Genomic DNA, 5,726 nt, shown 5'->3' with positions numbered 1-5,726 from the left:
CATCCAAGATGGCGGCCGGCGAGGACGCGCTCAGACAGTCGATGCGGCGTCTATGTATATATGTCTATGGTTAATTGCACTACACTGTTTCCTTTTACTTTTTTTCTCCTCTCTCCTTGACATCTTGCATGTTGTCTGGGCGCAACAGTCCAAGCTCAACAGTCTAAAATGGCGGCAGCGCCCCTAGTGGCTGTTGGCAAAAATTCAACGGAGTTTCGGCTCTTGGTATCCATGCTTTTAGGTTATATTCTACTGGGATTACTGTCACGGTTAGCCACTCAGAGGCAGAGTAAGGCGGGCCATTCCTTCGCAATCCTGGGATTCCCAAATTCGCTAACCGTCAGTGTCTGTATCTTTGATTGGCCGAGAGGCGATGTCGCTAACCGTCAGTGTCTGTATCTTTGATTGGCCGAGAGGCGATGGTGGCAAGTGACAGCTCTTACAACCCACGAGCACAAATCGGTCAAAGAAAAAAATAGTTTACTGAAAACAGTTAACTGCCAGCAGAAGACAATCACAAGTTATCTATACGTGAGTCTTGATTTTACCACTCAATATTGATTACAAGGCATGAATATAGTATATATACACTATGTGAACTGTCAGAAATTAATCATAATTTTGCTGGTGTGTGTGTGTGTGTGTGTGTGTGTGTGTGTGTGTGTGTGTGTGTGTTTCCCAGAAGCTAACTGAAAAATAAAGCTAGCTAACATTAGCATCTTACATCTTTCTAGCCGTTTTGCTAACGTTTTTCGAATTATTTGGATTCATTGTTATCTTATCTTAGCAAGTATTCTGTTGCCTGTATGATCTGATGATGAATGTAGGGCATAAGTTATGCTAATGCTTAGTAGTATGTTATTTGATATGTTACACATTTTGATAATGTTAAGGCTAAGTTATGTTAGCTGTTGCCCACAGACATTTTTCGTGACAAGGAGTGACAAGGGTGGGGGCAGAAAATGACTTTTGGGCGCGGTGCATTGTTGTCCAGCGGCAGCGGGGAGAGGGAGGAGGAGCTAACTAGCGAGCGAGGTCATAGACATTATAGACATATATACATAGACGCCGCATCAAGCGCTGAGCCGTACGTCAACGTCGCCGCCATATTGGATGTGGCAAGGCTGCGCTGTAAACTAATACAAGTGAATGGACTTAATTTCATAAAGCGCATTTCTTCAAAGAAATTTACGTTAATGCCTCTCGTTTATTCATTCACACACGNGTAGCGACCCTGCAGTAAATGTTCTGTTATAATGTCAGTGTTCTGTGAGTTAATGGCATGTTTGGGATTGAATGAGTATAGGTAGGGGGGCAGGGTGCGAGTGTGACGGGAATGAGGGTAATGTGTGAGGGTGCTGGTGTGTGTAGGAGCGAGCTGGAGGAGAGAGCAGGAGTGCACAGTTGGAGTTACAGCTAAGTTGTTGTTTGTTGGTTGTTTTGGCGTGGTTACAGCCAACAGTAACCTGTACTGTTCAGTAATAAACGGTGGTTTGCCGAATAACTGCGTCATCCTTTCCACACGTCCTGGCGGACGCTACAGTAGGCCTATCTATATATATATATATCTATATATATATATATAGGTAGTGCCGAAAAAATACACAGTATATAGGCCTACTGTGTATTGTTTTTCGGCACTACCTTGTTCTCTATAGCTGATGTAAGGTGAATTACTCTTGTGTGGGATCAATAAAGTTCTTATCTTAGCCATCTGAGAAGATCAAATACATTGTTTCTGGTGCCTAACTGTTTCCCAAGTATATTAGTGCGTGTGTGAATGAATAAACGAGAGGCATTAACGTAAATTTCTTTGTAGAAAGGCGCTTTATGAAATGAAGTCCATTCACTTGTATTAGTTTACAGGGCAGCCTTGCCACATCCAGTATGGCGGCGACGTTGACGTACAGCTCAGTGCTTGATGCGGCGTCTACGTATATATGTCTATGAGCGAGGTTACCATAGATATATATAATCATAGATGACTCATTCCTGGAGCTACTGTGCGTCAACGTCACCGCCATCTTGGGGAGGTCACTGCTGGCTGGCTTGTACTGTTGTGTATGGAGATAAGTCTTCAGCAAACCTGGCGTGCTCACTCAAAAGTCTCAAAGTGTAATTGGGTGTAAAATTACAGCAAAGCAGAAAAACCCGACAGCACTCACTAATAAGTATAATACTTTTTAATATAGTGGATTGCACAGCAGCAGTCGTACAGACGCGTTTCAGCTCATAGCCATCCTCAGCGTTAGGAAATGGCCACTTTAGAATGAAAATACAGACAGTACTTACTGACCCTCATGCCGACAAGAAGTCCAGTGTAGTTTTTTAATCCACAAAACTCGTTTGGGGTATCAGAGAATAACAGCTAGGAGTGCTGTGTTTATATGGCAACTTGCGCGAGACTAGCTGATGGCTAGTGGTGGTGCTAGTTCTCGAGTCTCGTGCGAGTTGCCATGTAAACACAGCACTCCTGCAGGGCAGGCTAACTGACCACAGTGAGAAATTGTGCTATAAAAGTGGAGTAAATTACGTCTTTTCAAGTCAATTTTGCATGCTGTGGCTTCAGGGCACTTGGATTACGACGGACGAGCCGTTCTGATGTTTTTGAAATGCATTAACAGAGTTTTATTACATTTTCAAAATGTGGGTTCCATGCATTTCAAGTGTATCTGTTATTCCGGCTAGCTGTTATCCTCCGATACCCCAAACGAGTTTTGTGGATTAAAAAACTACACTGGACTTCTTGTTGGCATGAGGGTCAGTAAGTACTGTCTGTATTTTCATTCTAAAGTGGCCATTTCCTAACGCTGAGGACGGCTATGAGCTGAAACGCGTCCATTTGACTGCTGCTGTGCAATCCACTATATTAAAAAGTATTATACTTATTAGTGAGTGCTGTCAGGTTTTTCTGCTTTGCTGTAATTTTTTGGACCGGCACCCAATTACACTTTGAGACTTTTGAGTGAGCATGCCGAGTTTGCTGAAGATTTATCTCCATACACAACAGTACTAGCTAGCCGGCAGTGACCTCCCCAAGATGGCGGCGATGTTGACGCATCGCTGAAACGGGCTGAAGCCGTCAACGAGGTATCTACTGTATATGATATCTATGGTGGTTACGGCCAACAGTAACCAAGTTTGTTCCTTAATAAACACTCAGTTGCAAGCAGGTCAGTCCTCCTGTTCATTCAACGCATCCGTCCAGACAGGACGCTACAATATAATTAGAATAAAAATCCTGCATTAAATTTTTTTGGGAACTATACATTGCGTCAATTTAAGACATAACCAGTGATTTTGCCTGGTATGTGTCCTGCATCCCTGATGCATTAAATTCTGAAAGGGCGCAGTAAACTGACTCAAAGATGCTGATAGATTTTCAGTGTAGTGATTCCTCAGGACAACAGCTGGTCATGTGAGTGGGCTCCAGGGAAACTCAGTGGGTCCCAATACTTTTTTTTTTTTTTTCTCAATAATATGTAGTATTAAATTCGTGTTTGATGTTACATGGTTATAATTATGGTTATATTCATCGATGTTGAAAATCTTATCTAAAAATTAAACATGAAATCCCAAATCTGAAAACATAACAATTGACTTATACAAGTTATGAAACCACAGATTGTATATGTATCTTTTAAACAGTCTGTGTACGAAATATACAAATGTCACATCTGGAGTTGAGTATTGAGAGCCTAAATCAAATGTCATATGATTTTGATATTATTGTATTGAGAAATCTATAAAAAATTAAATAAGCCACTGTATGAATTCAATAGTTCAACATTTTGAGAAAGATGCTTATTTTCTTTCTTACGGAGAAGAGTTTTTATGTTTTCCTTTCACTTAATCAGACCATGAACATAACGGGATCTTGTCGTCCTGTGTGAGATCGATGATATTTACAGTGGGGAAATGGTGGCCAATGGTGGTAATCCTTTTTCAACACATGGCACGTCCCCTGAACAGTAGCCTAAAGTATCATCTGGCCATCATCGACATGAGTCTATACAGTATTGTTCAGTGGCACAATCACATTATGACATGTAGATACACATATGATATGTAGCATTATCAGGGAAAAACACGTGCATCCCCTGGATGGTTAAGTATCATTAGATCACCATGGTTATGAGTGAATACAGCATCTGTTGTCACAGCAGACGTTGTGATGTAAGATAACAGGAAGTCTGTAGTAATGTCCTACATATATATGAATTTGGGTACATTTTTTGAATCAAGATATATAATGTTATTGTCCACCAGTGGTCCTCTGGAACTCCAACCAACACTGTCACCTCAGCTTACAGAGCCTCGAGCCAGGTATGACGACGGCACATCACGAACAGTATGATAATAATATCCAGAGCACAATTTTCACTCTCAGTGGTTTCTGTGACATGAGAAATACTTTCAAAATAATTAAAGTCACAATGCCAATGCTTGTATCATTGTTATAATCTTTGCAATGTAACATTATTGAGGAAAATAATAGTCCCTCCCGTGGATGCATCAAATGGTGAGTTTACTGGGCCCTTTCAGATTTTAAGGCATCAGCGATGCAAGACGTGTACCTAGCAACATCACTGCTCACTATCTGCTCACAATTATAAAAAAAATAATAAAATAAAATGAAGTAGACAAAATAAGGGTCCATTCAAAATTTCTATTAAATAAAATTGCTAGTACTTACTGATAATACTCATTATCTCGTTATCATTATCATTCATTAATGAATTAACCTGTAAGCAGCAGTTGAGGTTAGGCTAATGTTAACTACTATATCGTGTAACAAGTATGGCTGTCAAATAAATGTAATGAAAGGTTTCTCTCTGATATACAGTTTAGAGTAGAATAAAATAGGAAATGCTCAAATACAAGTACCTCAAAATTGTACATAAGTACAGTAGTTAGATACATGTATGTAGCTACTTTCCACCACTGACCTGACGGTAAGTCTGACAATAGAGCCAGTTGAAATATTTGGTTAACATATCAGTTTTTCTTATAGTTGACCCTCTACTCCAACAGAAACACCAATAAAAAGATTAGGAATTAATCTGCTTTGTGCCATTAGGTTAATTATAATTAAGTATGATTAATAACAGCCCATTTCTACAAATAAACCCAAACAGCAGTTTACACTAACACAACCAAGCTGTTTGCATTTTGTTCAGAAGAGACAGATAAAGTAAAAGCATCTCAATTCAATAAAACTAAAATTGTGTTAATGAATAATATAGAGAATGAAATATATAATATGTTTTGCAGCAGTTCTTTATCTAAAAAATATGCAGGCGAAAAAGCTTTCAAAACAAAATTAAGCATAGCTTTAGTTCAGGCAGAACACAATGTCAAGCTCAGCTCACATCCCAGCTACATCAGCTGATCTCAAACAGCCAATCAACTGATGGATCAGCTGACCGATGAGAGGGAGTCAGCTGTTAGATCACATGATTACTTTCTATGCAACCAATTGGCAAATCTCATTCAGAGCACCCTACTGCTCGGGTCCGCCTACTGTTGTTGCTTTTAGGGATGCACCAAAATGAAGATTTGTGGCCGAAGCCGAATAATATTAAACGCTTGGCCGAATACCAAGTACCGAATACCGAATATCATTGTTTAGTTTTTCATTAGTTTTTGCAGATGAACCCCCTCCAGATTAGTGTTGTCACAGTACCAAAATTGGATCCCACTGTACAATACCAATGAAAATATCA

The 5,726-nt window shown here is 39.9% G+C and overlaps 1 protein-coding gene across 1 annotated transcript in view; it reads left to right on the top strand.

The window, feature by feature from the left end:
- The first annotated feature begins 399 nt into the window (after positions 1 to 399).
- Positions 400 to 5,726, top strand: part of LOC126384363 (inactive serine/threonine-protein kinase TEX14-like) — a 66,260-nt gene continuing 60,933 nt past the window's right edge. The window contains exons 1-2 of the mRNA XM_050035388.1: positions 400 to 531; positions 4,270 to 4,326. The gene's annotated coding sequence lies outside the window, so the exon portion shown is untranslated. The remainder of the gene's footprint in view (positions 532 to 4,269; positions 4,327 to 5,726) is intronic.

The sequence above is a fragment of the Epinephelus moara genome, chromosome 3 (genome assembly GCF_006386435.1).
Source record: "Epinephelus moara isolate mb chromosome 3, YSFRI_EMoa_1.0, whole genome shotgun sequence".
Classification (NCBI taxonomy): domain Eukaryota; kingdom Metazoa; phylum Chordata; class Actinopteri; order Perciformes; family Serranidae; genus Epinephelus; species Epinephelus moara.
The sequence above is the reverse complement of the archived record's forward strand: the minus strand, read 5'-3'. Positions and strand labels throughout refer to the sequence as shown.